We start from the raw sequence: 14,648 nt of genomic DNA, 5'->3' as shown, positions 1-14,648 counted from the left end.
TTTGGGCCCATGGGAGGGCTCAGAAGGAAAGGAGCGCTATGTGTTTGTTGGAGTCCAGATTTTGCTGGATTGGTTTTCGGGTGCCATGTCGCATTTGCAGAGCCCCAGAGGTATCAAAGCAATGTAAACCCACCAGAAGTGACCCCATTTTGGAAACTACACCCCTCAAGGAATTCATTTATGGTTTTTGTTATCATTTTGACCGCACAATTTTTTCACAGCACCTATTTGAATTGGGCTGTGAAATGAAAAAAATGATATTTTTTCAAATAAGATGTCATTTTTGATCAAAATTTCTTATTTTCACAGGGAACAACATACCCCAATTTTGTTGCCCAATTTGTCCTTAGTGCGGCAATACCCCATTTGTGGTGATAAACTGCCGTTTGGGCCCATGGGAGGGCTCAGAAGGAAAGGAGCGCTATGTGTTTGTTGGAGTCCAGTTTTTGCTGGATTGGTTTTCGGGTGCCATGTCGCATTTGCAGAGCCCCAGAGGTATCAAAGCAATGTAAACCCACCATAAGTGACCCCATTTTGGAAACTACACCCCACAAGGAATTCATTTATGGTTTTTGTTATCATTTTGACAGCACAGTTTTTTCACAGCACCTATTTGAATTGGGCTGTGAAATGAAAAAAATGATATTTTTTCCAATAAGATGTTATTTTTGATCAAAATTTCTTATTTTCACAAGGAACAACATACCCCATTTTGTTGACCAATTTGTCCTTAGTGCGGCAATACCCCATTTGTGGTGATAAACTGCCGTTTGGGCCCATGGGAGGGCTCAGAAGGAAAGGACCACCATTTGGCCTTCTGGAGCTTTTCTGGTGCTAAGTCATGTATGCAGAAGCCCCTGAGGTACCAGTACAGTTGAAACCCCCGAGAAGTGACCCCATTTTAAAAACTACACCTCTTAAGACATTCATCTAGAGGTGTAGTGAGCATTTTGACCCCACAGGTACTGTGTAAAAGATAATGCGCAGCAGATGGTGCAGAGTGAGATTTGCAATTTTATATATATATATATGGCATGCCAGTGTCCGATATAGTGTGCCCAGCATGCGCCACCGGAGATATACACCCCTTAAATTGTAATGTGGGTTATCCTGGGTACGGCAATACCCTACATGTGGCTGTTATCAGCTGCCTGGGCATACGGCAGGGCTCAGAAGGGAAAGATGAGGGGGGTAAGCTGTGCGGAGTGCATCAGGGTAAATTAAAAATCAAGGGATGTATGATACATTTTAAAACAATCTTTTATACAGAGCCCTGGTTTTTCGGGACACGTGTCACATTGGTATATTGTGTTCTTCCTTATCCCCCTCTTATAGCAGACTCTGCACCTCTTTTGACTCTTTCCCTTTCCACCGGTTTGGGGAACTTCTCTTGGAAAGTGTTGCCCTGGTACGATGCGTGTGGCCTCGCTTCCAGAAGTACTGGGTGCCCCCCCTTCCTGATCCCTAAAGATTAGATCTTGAAATTCCAGGAAAGTTCCCCTCTGGCCTGCACATCGACGTAGCACGTACGCATTGTACAAAGTCATCTGTATGATGTGCCCGGCCAGCTTCTTATACCACACCGCATGGCGCTGTAGGGCTTCAGGACTTTATTTGACAAGTCCTTCCCTCCCATGTACCTATTGTAGTCCAGGATGCAGTCTGGTTTGGGGGTGGCCTTTCCTTCATATATCCTAAACCTGTAGGTATACCCTGAGGCACTCTCGCACAGCTTATACATCCTCACGTCATACCTTGACCTCTTACCCGGCAGGTACTGGCGGAATTGAACCCTCCCTTTAAAATGTACCAGGGACTCATCAATAGAAATACACTTCTCGGGGGTGTATGCTTGGGAAAACCGGTCACTGAAACGGTCTAATAGGGGTCTCCATTTATACAAACGGTCAAAACTGGGGTCATCTCGGGGTGGGCACGGCTCATTATCAGTATAATGTAAGAAGCGAAGTATTGCCTCATTTATTTATTTTTTTAGGTTCCAGTTCAGTTCTGAAGTTGCTTTGAGGGGCCCATATATTAGAAACCCCTATCCAACACCCCATTTTAGAAACTAGACCCCTCAAAGTATTCACAACAGCATTTAGAAAGTTTATGAACCCTTTAGGTGTTTCACAGAAATTTAGAGCAAAGTAGAGGTGAAATTTACTTTTCTTTTTTTGTCAGAAAATCCTCTTTATATCATTTTTTTTATAACACAAAAGGATTTATCAGAGAAACGCAACTTAATACGTATTTCCCAGATTCTGCAGTTTAGAGAAATATCCCACATGTGGCGCTAGTACGGTAATGGACTGAACCACCGGCCTCCGAAGCAAAGGAGCACCTAGTGGATTTTGAGCCCTCTTTTTTATTAGGCAACATGTCCGGTTTGAAGAGGTCTTGTGGTGCCAAAACAGTGGAAAACCCCCAAAAGTGACCCGAATTTGGAAACTAGACCCCTTGAGGAATCCATTGCAGTTTTCATGTCATGCATGCGGCTTTTTGATCAGTTTTTATTCTATTTTTAGGTGGCGCGGTGACTAAAAAACCGCAATTCTACTATTGTTTTTTTGTTCTATTTTTTTCACAGCGTTCACCGTGCGCTATAAATGACACATTCACTTCATTCTGCGGGGCGATACGATTACGGCGGTACCAGATGTTTATAGTTTTTTTATGTCTTATGGCGTTTGCACAATAAAATACTTGTTGTAATAAATCATTTACTTTTTGTGTTGCCTTATTCTAAGAGCCATAACGTTTTTATTTTTCCTTCAAAAAAGCCGTGCGAGGACTTATTTTTTGCGTAACGAACTGTAGTTTCGATCAGTACCATTTTTCGGTACATGCGACTTTTTGATCTCTTTTTATTCCATTTTTTGCGAGGTCAAGTGACCAAACAATTGTGATTGTGGTGCGGTTTATTATTTATTTTTTTTACGACGTTCACCGCGCGGGATAAATAACGAAATAATTTTGTAGTTCAGGCCGTTACGGACGCGGCGATACCAATTATGTATAGTTTATTTGTTTATTTATTTATTTTAATAATAAAAACTGACAAGGGAAAAAGGGGGATTTTTACTTTTATTACTTTTAAAACTTTTATTTTCTTATTTTTACACAACTTTTTTTTACTTTTTTTTAACTTTTTTACTTTGTCCCATTAGGGGACTTGAGGGCAGGAGGCCCTGATCGCTATTCTAATACACTGCACTACATGCGTAGTGCAGTGTATTAGAATTGTCAGCTACTCACTGACAGCAAGCATAGTGGGTCCTGACTCTGTCAGGACCCACTAGGCTTCCGTCTATGGCATAGCCGGACGCCATTGTTTGGTGTCCGGCTGCCATAGTCACCATCGCCGGCCGCTATCGTGTAGGAGGCCGGCGATGGCGGATTAACCCCTAAGAAGCCGCTATCGCTATTGAACGCGGCTTCTGAGGGGTTAAATCTGCGGGGACCACCGCGATCGGTCCCGGCACATTGAGCAATGATAGTCTGCTGTCGGAAACAGCAGCTATCACAGCTCATGCACGCGCCCCGCGCGAACGGCGCCGTGTTTACTCCATGACATACTATTATGTCATGGAGCGCGAACGATGCACTTACCATGACATAATAGTATGTCCTGGAGCGTTAAGGGGTTAAAGCATTTAATGTCAATGGCCATTCTAAGCTGAATGTCAATGGCCATTCTAAGCTGAATGTGCCTGCTCTCGTCAGAACGCAGAAGTTACACAGCTTAAGGCCTCGCTAGTACCAGTGTGGGAGACTGTCTGGGAATCCGTGGTGCGGTTGAATTGTTATTATGTCGTTTAGATTTTGTTTCACAATCGATTAAAAAGGACTATGGATTAAAGCATTTAATGTCAACGGCCATTCTAAGCTGAATGTCCCTGCTCTCGTCAGATCGCAGAAGTTACTCAGCTTAAGGCCTCGCTAGTACCATTGTGGGAGACTGTCTGGGAATCCGTGGTGCGGTTGACTTTTTATTATGTAGTTTAGATTTTGTTTCACAATAGATTAAATAGGACTATCGATTAAAGCATTTAACGCCAATGGCCATTCTAAGCTGAATGTGCCTGCTCTCGTCAGATCGCAGAAGTTACACAGCTTAAGGCCTCGCTAGTACCAGTGTGGGAGACTGTCTGGGAATCCGTGGTGCGGTTGAATTTTTATTATGTCGTTTAGATTTTGTTTCACAATCGATTAAAAAGGACTATGGATTAAAGCATTTAATGTCAACGGCCATTCTAAGCTGAATGTCCCTGCTCTCGTCAGATCGCAGAAGTTACTCAGCTTAAGGCCTCGCTAGTACCATTGTGGGAGACTGTCTGGGAATCCGTGGTGCGGTTGACTTTTTATTATGTCGTTTAGATTTTGTTTCACAATAGATTAAATAGGACTATCGATTAAAGCATTTAACGTCAATGGCCATTCTAAGCTGAATGTGCCTGCTCTCGTCAGATCGCAGAAGTTACACAGCTTAAGGCCTCGCTAGTACCAGTGTGGGAGACTTTCTGGGAATCCGTGGTGCGGTTGACTTTTTATTATGTCGTTTAGATTTTGTTTCACAATCGATTAAAAAGGACTATGGATTAAAGCATTTAATGTCAATGGCCAGTCTAAGCTGAATGTGCCTGCTCTCGTCAGATCGCAGAAGTTACACAGCTTAAGGCCTCGCTAGTACCAGTGTGGGAGACTGTCTGGGAATCTGTGGTGCGGTTGACTTTTATTATGTCGTTTAGATTTTGTTTCACAATCGATTAAAAAGGACTATGGATTAAAGCATTTAAGGTCAATGGCCATTCTAAGCTGAATGTGCCTGCTCTCGTCAGAACGCAGAAGTTACACAGCTTAAGGCCTCGCTAGTACCAGTGTGGGAGACTGTCTGGGAATCCGTGGTGCGGTTGAATTGTTATTATGTCGTTTAGATTTTGTTTCACAATCGATTATAAAGGACTATGGATTAAAGCATTCAATGTCAATGGCCATTCTAAGCTGAAAGTGCCTGCTCTCGTCAGATCGCAGAAGTTACACAGCTTAAGGCCTCGCTAGTACCAGTGTGGGAGACTGTCCGGGAATCCGTGGTGCGGTTGACTTTTTATTATGTCGTTTAGATTTTGCTTCACAATCGCTTAAAAAGGACTATGGATTAAAGCGTTTAAGGTCAATGGCCATTCTAAGCTGAATGTGCTTGCTCTCGTCAGATCGCAGAAATTACACAGCTTAAGGCCTCGCTAGTACCAGTGTGGGAGACTGTCTGGGAATCCGTGGTGCGGTTGACTTTTTATTATGTCGTTTAGATTTTGTTTCACAATAGATTAAATAGGACTATGGATTAAAACATTTAACGTCAATGGCCATTCTAAGCTGAATGTGCCTGCTCTCGTCAGAACGCAGAAGTTACACAGCTTAAGGCCTCGCTAGTACCAGTGTGGGAGACTGTCTGGGAATCCGTGGTGCGGTTGAATTTTTATTATGTCGTTTAGATTTTGTTTCACAATCGATTAAAAAGGACTATGGATTAAAGCATTTAATGTCAATGGCCATTCTAAGCTGAATGTCCCTGCTCTCGTCAGATCGCAGAAGTTACACAGCTTAAGGCCTCGCTAGTACCAGTGTGGGAGACTGTCTGGGAATCCGTGGTGCGGTTGACTTTTTATTATATCGTTTAGATTTTGTTTCACAATAGATTAAATAGGACTATGGATTAAAACGTTTAATGTCAATGGCCAATCTAAACTGAATGTCCCTGCTCTCGTCAGATCGCAGATGTTACACAGCTTAAGGCCTCGCTAGTACCAGTGTGGGAGAATGTCTGGGAATCCGTGGTGCGGTTGACTTTTTATTATGTTGTTTAGATTTTGTTTCACAATAGATTAAATAGGACTATGGATTAAGGCTTTTAATGTCAATGGCCATTCTAAGATGAATGTGCCTGCTCTCGTCAGATCGCAGAAGTTACACAGCTTAAGGCCTCGCTAGTACCAGTGTGGGAGACTGTCTAGGAATCCGTGGTGCGGTTGACTTTTTATTATGTCGTTTAGATTTTGTTTCACAATCGATTAAAAAGGACTATGGATTAAAGCATTTAATGTCAATGGCCATTCTAAGCTGAATGTGCCTGCTCTCGTTAGATCGCAGAAGTTACACAGCTTAAGGCCTCGCTAGTACCAGTGTGGGAGACTGTCTGGGAATCCGTGGTGCGGTTGACTTTTTATTATGTCGTTTAGATTTTGTTTCACAATAGATTAAATAGGACTATGGATAAAAGCATTTAACGTCAATGGCCATTCTAAGCTGAATGTGCCTGCTCTCGTCAGATCGCAGAAGTTACACAGCTTAAGGCCTCGCTAGTACCAGTGTGGGAGACTGTCAGGGAATCCGTGGTGCGGTTGACTGTTTATTATATTGTTTAGATTTTGTTTCACAATCGATTAAAAAGGACTATGGATTAAAGCATTTAATGTCAATGGCCATTCTAAGCTGAATGTCCCTGCTCTTGTCAGATCGCAGAAGTTACACAGCTTAAGGCCTCGCTAGTATCAGTGTGGGAGACTGTCTGGGAATCCGTGGTGCGGTTGACTTTTTATTATGTCGTTTAGATTTTGTTTCACAATCGATTAAAAAGGACTATGGATTAAAGCATTTAATGTCAATGGCCATTCTAAGCTGAATGTCCCTGCTCTCGTCAGATCGCAGAAGTTACACAGCTTAAGGCCTCGCTAGTACCAGTGTGGGAGACTGTCTGGGAATCCGTGGTGCGGTTGACTTTTTATTATGTTGTTTAGATTTTGTTTCACAATAGATTAAATAGGACTATGGATTAAGGCTTTTAATGTCAATGGCCATTCTAAGCTGAATGTGCCTGCTCTCGTCAGATCGCAGAAGTTACACAGCTTAAGGACTCGCTAGTACCAGTGTGGGAGACTGTCTGGGAATCCGTGGTGCGGTTGACTTTTTATCATATCGTTTAGATTTTGTTTCACAATCGATTAAAAAGGACTATGGATTAAAGCATTTAATGTCAATGGCCATTCTAAGCTGAATGTGCCTGCTCTCGTTAGATCGCAGAAGTTACACAGCTTAAGGCCTCGCTAGTACCAGTGTGAGAGACTGTCTGGGAATCCGTGGTGCTGTTGAATTTTTATTATGTCGTTTAGATTTTGTTTCACAATCGATTAAAAAGGACTATGGATTAAAGCATTTAATGTCAATGGCCATTCTAAGCTGAATGTCCCTGCTCTCGTCAGATCGCAGAAGTTACACTGCTTAAGGCCTCGCTTGTACTAGTGTGGGAGACTGTCTGGGAATCCGTGGTGCGGTTGACTTTTTATTATGTCGTTTAGATTTTGTTTCACAATCGATTAAAAAGGACTATGGATTAAAGCATTTAATGTCAATGGCCATTCTAAGCTGAATGTGCCTGCTCTCGTTAGATCGCAGAAGTTACACAGCTTAATGCCTCGCTAGTACCATTGTGGGAGACTGTCTGGGAATCCGTGGTGCGGTTGCCTTTTTATTATGTCGTTTAGATTTTGTTTCACAATAGATTAAATACGACTATGGATTAAAGCATGTAACGTCAATGGCCATTCTAAGCTGAATGTGCCTGCTCTCGTCAGATCGCAGAAGTTACACAGCTTAAGGCCTCGCTAGTACCAGTGTGGGAGACTGTCTGGGAATTCGTGGTGCGGTTGAATTTTTATTATGTCGTTTAGATTTTGTTTCACAATCGATTAAAAAGGACTATGGATTAAAGCATTTAACGTCAATGGCCGTTCTAAGCTGAATGTCCCTTCTCTCGTCAGATCGCAGAAGTTACACAGCTTAAGGCCTCGCTAGTACCAGTGTGGGAGACTGTCTGGGAATCCGTGGTGCGGTTGACTTTTTATTATGTTGTTTAGATTTTGTTTCACAATAGATTAAATAGGACTATGGATTAAGGCTTTTAATGTCAATGGCCATTCTAAGCTGAATGTGCCTGCTCTCGTCAGATCGCAGAAGTTACACACTTAAGACCTCGCTAGTACCAGTGTGGGAGACTGTCTGGGAATCCGTGGTGCGGTTGACTTTTTATTATGTCGTTTAGATTTTGTTTCACAATAGATTAAATAGGACTATGGATTAAAGCATTTAACGTCAATGGCCATTCTAAGCTGAATGTGCCTGCTCTCGTCAGAACGCAGAAGTTACACAGCTTAAGGCCTTGCTAGTACCAGTGTCGGAAGACTGTCTGGGAATCCGTGGTGCGGTTGAATTTTTATTATGTCGTTTAGATTTTGTTTCACAATCGATTAAAAAGGACTATGGATTAAAGCATTTAATGTCAATGGCCATTCTAAGCTGAATGTCCCTGCTCTCGTCAGATCGCAGAAGTTACACAGCTTAAGGCTTCGCTAGTACCAGTGTGGGAGACTGTCTGGGAATCTGTGGTGAGGTTGACTTTTTATTATGTCGTTTAGATTTTGTTTCACAATAGATTAAATAGGACTATGGATTAAAGCATTTAATGTCAATGGCCATTCTAAGCTGAATGTGCCTGCTCTCGTCAGATCGCAGAAGTTAGACAGTTTAAGGCCTCGCTAGTACCAGTGTGGGAGACTGTCTGGGAATCCGTGGTGAGGTTGAATTTTTATTATGTCGTTTAGATTTTGTTTCACAATCGATTAAAAAGGACTATGGATTAAAGCATTTAATGTCAATGGCCATTCTAAGCTGAATGTCCCTGCTCTTGTCAGATCGCAGAAGTTACACAGCTTAAGGCCTCGCTGGTACCAGTGTGGGAGACTGTCTGGGAATCCGTGGAGCGGTTGACTTTTTATTATGTTGTTTAGATTTTGTTTCACAATAGATTAAATAGGACTATGGATTAAGGCTTTTAATGTCAATGGCCATTCTAAGCTGAATGTGCCTGCTCTCGTCAGATCGCAGAAGTTACACAGCTTAAGGCCTCGCTAGTACCAGTATGGGAGACTGTCTGGGAATCCGTGGTTCGGTTGACTTTTTATTATGTCGTTTAGATTTTGTTTCACAAGCGATTAAAAAGGACTATTGATTAAAGCATTTAATGTCATTGGCCATTCTAAGCTGAATGTGCCTGCTCTCGTTAGATCGCAGAAGTTACACAGCTTAAGGCCTCGCTAGTACCAGTGTGGGAGACTGTCTGGGAATCCATGGTGCGGTTGCCTTTTTATTATGTCGTTTAGAATTTGTTTCACAATCGATTAAAAATAATAATAAACTAAAGCTTTAAAAGTTAATAGCTATTCTTAGGTGAAATGTGCCTTTTCTCGTCAAATCGCAGATCAATAACACTTTAACACCTCGCTAGTACCAGTGTGGGAGACTTCCTGGGCTTCCGTGGTGCTGTTGACTTTTTATTATGTCGTTTAGAATTTCTTTCACAATTGTTTAAAAATAAAAATAGACTAAAGCTTTAAAAGTTAATAGCCATTCTAAGCTTAAATGTGCCTTTTCTCGTCAAATCGCCGATATATAACACTTTAAGTCCTCGCTAGTACGAGTGTGAGAGACTGTCTGGGAATCCGAGGTGCGGTTGACTTTTTATTATGTCGTTTAGATTTGTTTCACAATCGATTAAAATGGACTATGGATTAAAGTATTTAATGTCAATGTCCGTTCTAAGCTGAATGTGCCTGCTCTTGTCAGATCGCAGAAGTTATACAGCTTAAGGCCTCGCTAGTACCAGCGTGGGAGACTGTCTGGGAATCTGTGGTGCGGTTGACTTTTTATTATGTCGTTTAGATTTTGTTTCACAATAGATTAAATAGGACTATGGATTAAAGCATTTAACGTCAATGGCCATTCTAAGCTGAATGTGCCTTCTCTCGTCAGATCGCAGAAGTTACACAGCTTAAGCCCTCGCTAGTACCAGTGTGGGAGACTGTCTGGGAATCCGTGGTGCGGTTGCCTTTTTATTATGTCGTTTAGATTTTGTTTCACAATAGATTAAATAGGACTATGGATTAAAGCATTTAACGTCAATGGCCATTCTAAGCTGAATGTGCCTGCTCTCGTCAGAACGCAGAAGTTACAAAGCTTAAGGCCTCGCTAGTACCAGTGTGGGAGACTGTCTGGGAATCAGTGGTGCGGTTGCCTTTTTATTATGTCGTTTATATTTTGTTTCACAATCGATTAAAAAGGACTATGGATTAAAGCATTTAATGTGAATGGCCATTCTAAGCTGAATGTGCCTCCTCTCGTTAGATCGCAGAAGTTACACAGCTTAACGCCTCGCTAGTACCAGTGTGGGAGACTGTCTGGGAATCCGTGGTGCGGTTGACTTTTTATTATGTCGTTTAGATTTTGTTTCACAATAGATTAAATAGGACTATGGATTAAAGCATTTAACGTCAATGGCCATTCTAAGCTGAATGTGCCTGCTCTCGTCAGATCGCAGAAGTTACACAAGTTAAGGCCTCGCTAGTACGAGTGTGGGAGACTGTCTGGGAATCCGTGGTGCGGTTGAATTTTTATTATGTTGTTTAGATTTTGTTTCACAATCGATTAAAAAGGACTATGGATTAAAGCATTTAATGTCAATGGCCATTCTAAGCTGAATGTCCCTGCCCTCGTCAGATCGCAGAAGTTACACAGCTTAAGGCCTCGCTAGTACCAGTGTGGGAGACTGTCTTGGAATCCGTGGTGCGGTTGACTTTTTATTATGTCGTTTAGATTTTGTTTCACAATCGATTAAAAAGGACTATGGATTAAAGAATTTAATGTCAATGGCCATTATAAGCTGAATGTGCCTGCTCTCGTCAGATCGCAGAAGTTACACAGCTTAAGGCCTCGCTAGTACTAGTGTGGGAGACTGTCTGGGAATCCGTGGTGCGGTTGACTTTTTATTATGTCGTTTAGATTTTGTTTCACAATCGATTAAAAAGGACTATGGATTAAAGCATTTAATGTCAATGGCCATTCTAAGCTGAATGTGCCTGCTCTCGTCAGATCGCAGAAGTTACACAGCTTAAGGCCTCGCTAGTACCAGTGTGGGAGACTGTCTGGGAATCCGTGTTGCGGTTGACTTTTTATTATGTTGTTTAGATTTTGTTTCACAATAGATTAAATAGGACTATGGATTAAGGCTTTTAATGTCAATGGCCATTCTAAGCTGAATGTGCCTGCTCTCGTCAGATCGCAGAAGTTACACAGCTTAAGGCCTCGCTAGTACCAGTGTGGGAGACTGTCTTGGAATCAGTGGTGCGGTTGCCTTTTTATTATGTCGTTTATATTTTGTTTCACAATCGATTAAAAAGGACTATGGATTAAAGCATTTAATGTGAATGGCCATTCTAAGCTAAATGTGCCTGCTCTCGTTAGATCGCAGAAGTTACACAGCTTAACGCCTCGCTAGTACCAGTGTGGGAGACTGTCTGGGAATCCGTGGTGCGGTTGACTTTTTATTATGTCGTTTAGATTTTGTTTCACAATAGATTAAATAGGACTATGGATTAAAGCATTTAATGTCAATGGCCATTCTAAGCTGAATGTGCCTGCTCTCGTCAGATCGCAGAAGTTACACAGGTTAAGGCCTCGCTAGTACGAGTGTGGGAGACTGTCTCGGAATCCGTGGTGCGGTTGAATTTTTATTATGTCGTTTAGATTTTGTTTCACAATCGATTAAAAAGGACTATGGATTAAATCATTTAATGTCAATGGCCATTCTAAGCTGAATGTCCCTGCTCTCGTCAGATCGCAGAAGTTACACAGCTTAAGGCCTCGCTAGTACCAGTGTGGGAAACTGTCTGGGAATCCGTGGTGCGGTTGACTTTTTATTATGTCGTTTAGATTTTGTTTCACAATCGATTAAAAAGGACTATGGATTAAAGAATTTAATGTTAATGGCCATTATAAACTGAATGTGCCTGCTCTCGTCAGAACGCAGAAGTTACACAGCTTAAGGCCTCGCTAGTACCAGTGTGGGAGACTGTCTGGGAATCCGTGGTGCGGTTGAAATTTTATTATGTCGTTTAGATTTTGTTTCACAATCGATTAAAAAGGACTATGGATTAAAGCATTTCATGTCAATGGCCATTCTAAGCTGAATGTCCCTGCTCTCGTCAGATCCCAGAAGTTACACAGCTTAAGGCCTCGCTAGTACCAGTGTGGGAGACTGTCTGGGAATCCGTGGTGCGGTTGACTTTTTATTATGTTGTTTCGATTTTGTTTCACAATAGATTAAATAGGACTATGGATTAAGGCTTTTAATGTCAATGGCCATTCTAAGCTGAATGTGCCTGCTCTCGTCAGATCGCTGAAGTTACACAGCTTAAGGCCTCGCTAGTACCAGTGTGGGAGACTGTCTGGGAATCTGTGGTGCGGTTGACATTTTATTATGTCGTTTAGATTTTGTTTCACAATCGATTAAAAAGGACTATGGATTAAAGCATTTAATGTCAATGGCCATTTTAAGCTGAATGTGCCTGCTCTCGTTAGATCGCAGAAGTTACACAGCTTAATACCTCGCTAGTACCAGTGTGGGAGACTGTCTGGGAATCCGTGGTGCGGTTGACATTTTATTATGTCGTTTAGATTTTGTTTCACAATAGATTAAATAGGACTATGGATTAAAGCATTTAACGTCAATGGCCATTCTAAGCAGAATGTGCCTGCTCTCGTCAGATCGCAGAAGTTACACAGCTTAAGGCCTCGCTAGTACCAGTGTGGGAGACTGTCTGGGAATCCATGGTGCGGTTGACTTTTTATTATGTCGTTTAGATTTTGTTTCACAATCGATTAAAAAGGACTTTGGATTAAAGCATTTAATGTCAATGGCCATTCTAAGCTGAATGTCCCTGCTCTCGTCAGATCGCAGTACTTACACAGCTTAAGGCCTCGCTAGTACCAGTGTGGGAGACTGTCTGGGAATCCGTGGTGCGGTTGACTTTTTATTATGTTGTTTAGATTTTGTTTCACAATAGATTAAATAGGACTATGGATTAAGGCTTTTAATGTCAATGGGCATTCTAAGCTAAATGTGCCTGCTCTCTTCAGATCGCAGAAATTACACAGCTTAAGGCCTCGCTAGTACCAGTGTGGGAGACTGTCTGGGAATCCGTGGTGCGGTTGACTTTTTATTATGTCGTTTAGATTTTGTTTCACAATCGATTAAAAAGGACTATGGATTAAAGCATTTAATGTCAATGGCCATTCTAAGCTGAATGTGCCTGCTCTCGTCAGATCGCAGAAGTTACACAGCTTAAGGCCTCGCTAGTACCAGTGTGGGAGACTGTCTGGGAATCCGTGGTGTGGTTGACTTTTTATTATGTTGTTTAGATTTTGTTTCACAATAGATTAAATAGGACTATGGATTAAGGCTTTTAATGTCAATGGCCATTCTAAGCTGAATGTGGCTGCTCTCGTCAGATTGCAGAAGTTACACAGCTTAAGGCCTCGCTAGTACCAGTGTGGGAGACTGTCTGGGAATCCGTGGTGCGGTTGACATTTTATTATGTCGTTTAGATTTTGTTTCACAATAGATTAAATAGGACTATGGATTAAAGCATTTAACGTCAATGGCCATTCTAAGCTGAATGTGCCTGCTCTTGTCAGATCGCAGAAGTTACACAGCTTAAGGCCTCGCTAGTACCAGGGTGGGAGACTGTCTGGGAATCCGTGGTGCGGTTGAATTTTTATTATGTCGTTTAGATTTTGTTTCACAATCGATTAAAAAGGACTATGGATTAATGCATTTAATGTCAATGGCCATTCTAAGCTGAATGTCCCTGCTCTCGTCAGATCGCAGAAGTTACACAGCTTAAGGCCTCGCTAGTACCAGTGTGGGAGACTGTCTGGGAATCCGTGGTGCGGTTGACTTTTTATTATGTTGTTTAGATTTTGTTTCACAATAGATTAAATAGGACTATGGATTAAGGCTTTTAATGTCAATGGCCATTCTAATCTGAATGTGCCTGCTCTCGTTAGATTGCAGAAGTTACACAGCTTAAGGCCTTGCTAGTACCAGTGTGAGAGACTGTCTGGGAATCCGTGGTGAGGTTGACTTTTTATTATGTCGTTTAGATTTTGTTTCACAATCGATTAAAAAGGACTATGGATTAAAGCATTTAATGTCAATGGCCATTCTAAGCTGAATGTCCCTGCTCTCGTCAGATCGCAGAAGTTACACAGCTTAAGGCCTCACTAGTACCATTGTGGGAGACTGTCTGGGAATCCGTGGTGCGGTTGACTTTTTATTATGTCGTTTAGATTTTGTTTCACAATCGATTAAAAAGGACTATGGATTAAAGCATTTAATGTCAATTGCCATTCTAAGCTGAATGTGCCTGCTCTCGTCAGATCGCAGAAGTTACACAGCTTAAGGCCTCGCTAGTACCAGTGTGGGAGACTGTCTGTGAATCCGTGGTGCGGTTGACTTTTTATTATGTCGTTTAGATTTTGTTTCACAATCGATTAAAAAGGACTATGGATTAAAGCATTTAATGTCAATGGCCATTCTAAGCTGAATGTTCCTGCTCTCGTTAGATCGCAGAAATTACACAGCTTAACGCCTCGCTAGTACCAATGTGGGAGACTGTCTGGGAATCCGTGGTGCGGTTGACTTTTTATTATGTCGTTTAGATTTTGTTTCACAATAGATTAAATAGGACTATGGATTA

At 41.8% G+C, this 14,648-nt stretch overlaps 46 pseudogenes; all 46 read left to right on the top strand.

Moving 5' to 3' along the window:
- Positions 1-3,685: 3,685 nt before the first annotated feature.
- Positions 3,686-3,804, top strand: LOC142677733 (5S ribosomal RNA; annotated as a pseudogene).
- A 67-nt stretch (positions 3,805-3,871) lies between these two features.
- Positions 3,872-3,990, top strand: LOC142680034 (5S ribosomal RNA; annotated as a pseudogene).
- Positions 3,991-4,057: 67 nt separating this feature from the next.
- On the top strand, positions 4,058-4,176 carry LOC142678611 (5S ribosomal RNA; annotated as a pseudogene).
- A 67-nt stretch (positions 4,177-4,243) lies between these two features.
- Positions 4,244-4,362, top strand: LOC142680033 (5S ribosomal RNA; annotated as a pseudogene).
- Positions 4,363-4,429: 67 nt separating this feature from the next.
- LOC142677763 (5S ribosomal RNA) lies at positions 4,430-4,548 on the top strand (annotated as a pseudogene).
- A 67-nt stretch (positions 4,549-4,615) lies between these two features.
- Positions 4,616-4,734, top strand: LOC142678351 (5S ribosomal RNA; annotated as a pseudogene).
- Positions 4,735-4,800: 66 nt separating this feature from the next.
- On the top strand, positions 4,801-4,919 carry LOC142677731 (5S ribosomal RNA; annotated as a pseudogene).
- A 67-nt stretch (positions 4,920-4,986) lies between these two features.
- LOC142679792 (5S ribosomal RNA) lies at positions 4,987-5,105 on the top strand (annotated as a pseudogene).
- Positions 5,106-5,172: 67 nt separating this feature from the next.
- LOC142680022 (5S ribosomal RNA) lies at positions 5,173-5,291 on the top strand (annotated as a pseudogene).
- A 67-nt stretch (positions 5,292-5,358) lies between these two features.
- On the top strand, positions 5,359-5,477 carry LOC142677730 (5S ribosomal RNA; annotated as a pseudogene).
- A 67-nt stretch (positions 5,478-5,544) lies between these two features.
- Positions 5,545-5,663, top strand: LOC142679893 (5S ribosomal RNA; annotated as a pseudogene).
- A 253-nt stretch (positions 5,664-5,916) lies between these two features.
- On the top strand, positions 5,917-6,035 carry LOC142678568 (5S ribosomal RNA; annotated as a pseudogene).
- Positions 6,036-6,102: 67 nt separating this feature from the next.
- Positions 6,103-6,221, top strand: LOC142679834 (5S ribosomal RNA; annotated as a pseudogene).
- Positions 6,222-6,288: 67 nt separating this feature from the next.
- On the top strand, positions 6,289-6,407 carry LOC142677718 (5S ribosomal RNA; annotated as a pseudogene).
- A 67-nt stretch (positions 6,408-6,474) lies between these two features.
- Positions 6,475-6,593, top strand: LOC142678939 (5S ribosomal RNA; annotated as a pseudogene).
- A 67-nt stretch (positions 6,594-6,660) lies between these two features.
- On the top strand, positions 6,661-6,779 carry LOC142679891 (5S ribosomal RNA; annotated as a pseudogene).
- Positions 6,780-6,846: 67 nt separating this feature from the next.
- On the top strand, positions 6,847-6,965 carry LOC142678549 (5S ribosomal RNA; annotated as a pseudogene).
- Positions 6,966-7,032: 67 nt separating this feature from the next.
- On the top strand, positions 7,033-7,151 carry LOC142678473 (5S ribosomal RNA; annotated as a pseudogene).
- A 67-nt stretch (positions 7,152-7,218) lies between these two features.
- LOC142678527 (5S ribosomal RNA) lies at positions 7,219-7,337 on the top strand (annotated as a pseudogene).
- A 67-nt stretch (positions 7,338-7,404) lies between these two features.
- On the top strand, positions 7,405-7,523 carry LOC142679147 (5S ribosomal RNA; annotated as a pseudogene).
- Positions 7,524-7,590: 67 nt separating this feature from the next.
- On the top strand, positions 7,591-7,709 carry LOC142677867 (5S ribosomal RNA; annotated as a pseudogene).
- A 67-nt stretch (positions 7,710-7,776) lies between these two features.
- Positions 7,777-7,895, top strand: LOC142679254 (5S ribosomal RNA; annotated as a pseudogene).
- Positions 7,896-8,334: 439 nt separating this feature from the next.
- LOC142679081 (5S ribosomal RNA) lies at positions 8,335-8,453 on the top strand (annotated as a pseudogene).
- A 67-nt stretch (positions 8,454-8,520) lies between these two features.
- On the top strand, positions 8,521-8,639 carry LOC142679112 (5S ribosomal RNA; annotated as a pseudogene).
- A 67-nt stretch (positions 8,640-8,706) lies between these two features.
- Positions 8,707-8,825, top strand: LOC142679291 (5S ribosomal RNA; annotated as a pseudogene).
- A 67-nt stretch (positions 8,826-8,892) lies between these two features.
- On the top strand, positions 8,893-9,011 carry LOC142678167 (5S ribosomal RNA; annotated as a pseudogene).
- A 67-nt stretch (positions 9,012-9,078) lies between these two features.
- Positions 9,079-9,197, top strand: LOC142679270 (5S ribosomal RNA; annotated as a pseudogene).
- An 812-nt stretch (positions 9,198-10,009) lies between these two features.
- On the top strand, positions 10,010-10,128 carry LOC142678930 (5S ribosomal RNA; annotated as a pseudogene).
- Positions 10,129-10,567: 439 nt separating this feature from the next.
- On the top strand, positions 10,568-10,686 carry LOC142678890 (5S ribosomal RNA; annotated as a pseudogene).
- A 67-nt stretch (positions 10,687-10,753) lies between these two features.
- Positions 10,754-10,872, top strand: LOC142678326 (5S ribosomal RNA; annotated as a pseudogene).
- Positions 10,873-10,939: 67 nt separating this feature from the next.
- On the top strand, positions 10,940-11,058 carry LOC142678505 (5S ribosomal RNA; annotated as a pseudogene).
- A 67-nt stretch (positions 11,059-11,125) lies between these two features.
- LOC142678911 (5S ribosomal RNA) lies at positions 11,126-11,244 on the top strand (annotated as a pseudogene).
- Positions 11,245-11,683: 439 nt separating this feature from the next.
- On the top strand, positions 11,684-11,802 carry LOC142677884 (5S ribosomal RNA; annotated as a pseudogene).
- A 253-nt stretch (positions 11,803-12,055) lies between these two features.
- Positions 12,056-12,174, top strand: LOC142678493 (5S ribosomal RNA; annotated as a pseudogene).
- Positions 12,175-12,241: 67 nt separating this feature from the next.
- On the top strand, positions 12,242-12,360 carry LOC142678461 (5S ribosomal RNA; annotated as a pseudogene).
- A 67-nt stretch (positions 12,361-12,427) lies between these two features.
- On the top strand, positions 12,428-12,546 carry LOC142678970 (5S ribosomal RNA; annotated as a pseudogene).
- Positions 12,547-12,613: 67 nt separating this feature from the next.
- LOC142678862 (5S ribosomal RNA) lies at positions 12,614-12,732 on the top strand (annotated as a pseudogene).
- Positions 12,733-12,799: 67 nt separating this feature from the next.
- On the top strand, positions 12,800-12,918 carry LOC142678626 (5S ribosomal RNA; annotated as a pseudogene).
- Positions 12,919-12,985: 67 nt separating this feature from the next.
- Positions 12,986-13,104, top strand: LOC142679036 (5S ribosomal RNA; annotated as a pseudogene).
- Positions 13,105-13,171: 67 nt separating this feature from the next.
- On the top strand, positions 13,172-13,290 carry LOC142677700 (5S ribosomal RNA; annotated as a pseudogene).
- A 67-nt stretch (positions 13,291-13,357) lies between these two features.
- On the top strand, positions 13,358-13,476 carry LOC142678993 (5S ribosomal RNA; annotated as a pseudogene).
- Positions 13,477-13,543: 67 nt separating this feature from the next.
- LOC142678316 (5S ribosomal RNA) lies at positions 13,544-13,662 on the top strand (annotated as a pseudogene).
- Positions 13,663-13,729: 67 nt separating this feature from the next.
- LOC142679890 (5S ribosomal RNA) lies at positions 13,730-13,848 on the top strand (annotated as a pseudogene).
- A 253-nt stretch (positions 13,849-14,101) lies between these two features.
- LOC142677815 (5S ribosomal RNA) lies at positions 14,102-14,220 on the top strand (annotated as a pseudogene).
- A 67-nt stretch (positions 14,221-14,287) lies between these two features.
- Positions 14,288-14,406, top strand: LOC142677747 (5S ribosomal RNA; annotated as a pseudogene).
- A 67-nt stretch (positions 14,407-14,473) lies between these two features.
- On the top strand, positions 14,474-14,592 carry LOC142678902 (5S ribosomal RNA; annotated as a pseudogene).
- The last annotated feature ends 56 nt before the right edge of the window (positions 14,593-14,648 follow it).

This window comes from Rhinoderma darwinii (assembly GCF_050947455.1).
Source record: "Rhinoderma darwinii isolate aRhiDar2 chromosome 2 unlocalized genomic scaffold, aRhiDar2.hap1 SUPER_2_unloc_55, whole genome shotgun sequence".
Lineage (NCBI taxonomy): Eukaryota > Metazoa > Chordata > Amphibia > Anura > Rhinodermatidae > Rhinoderma > Rhinoderma darwinii.
The sequence above is the reverse complement of the archived record's forward strand: the minus strand, read 5'-3'. Positions and strand labels throughout refer to the sequence as shown.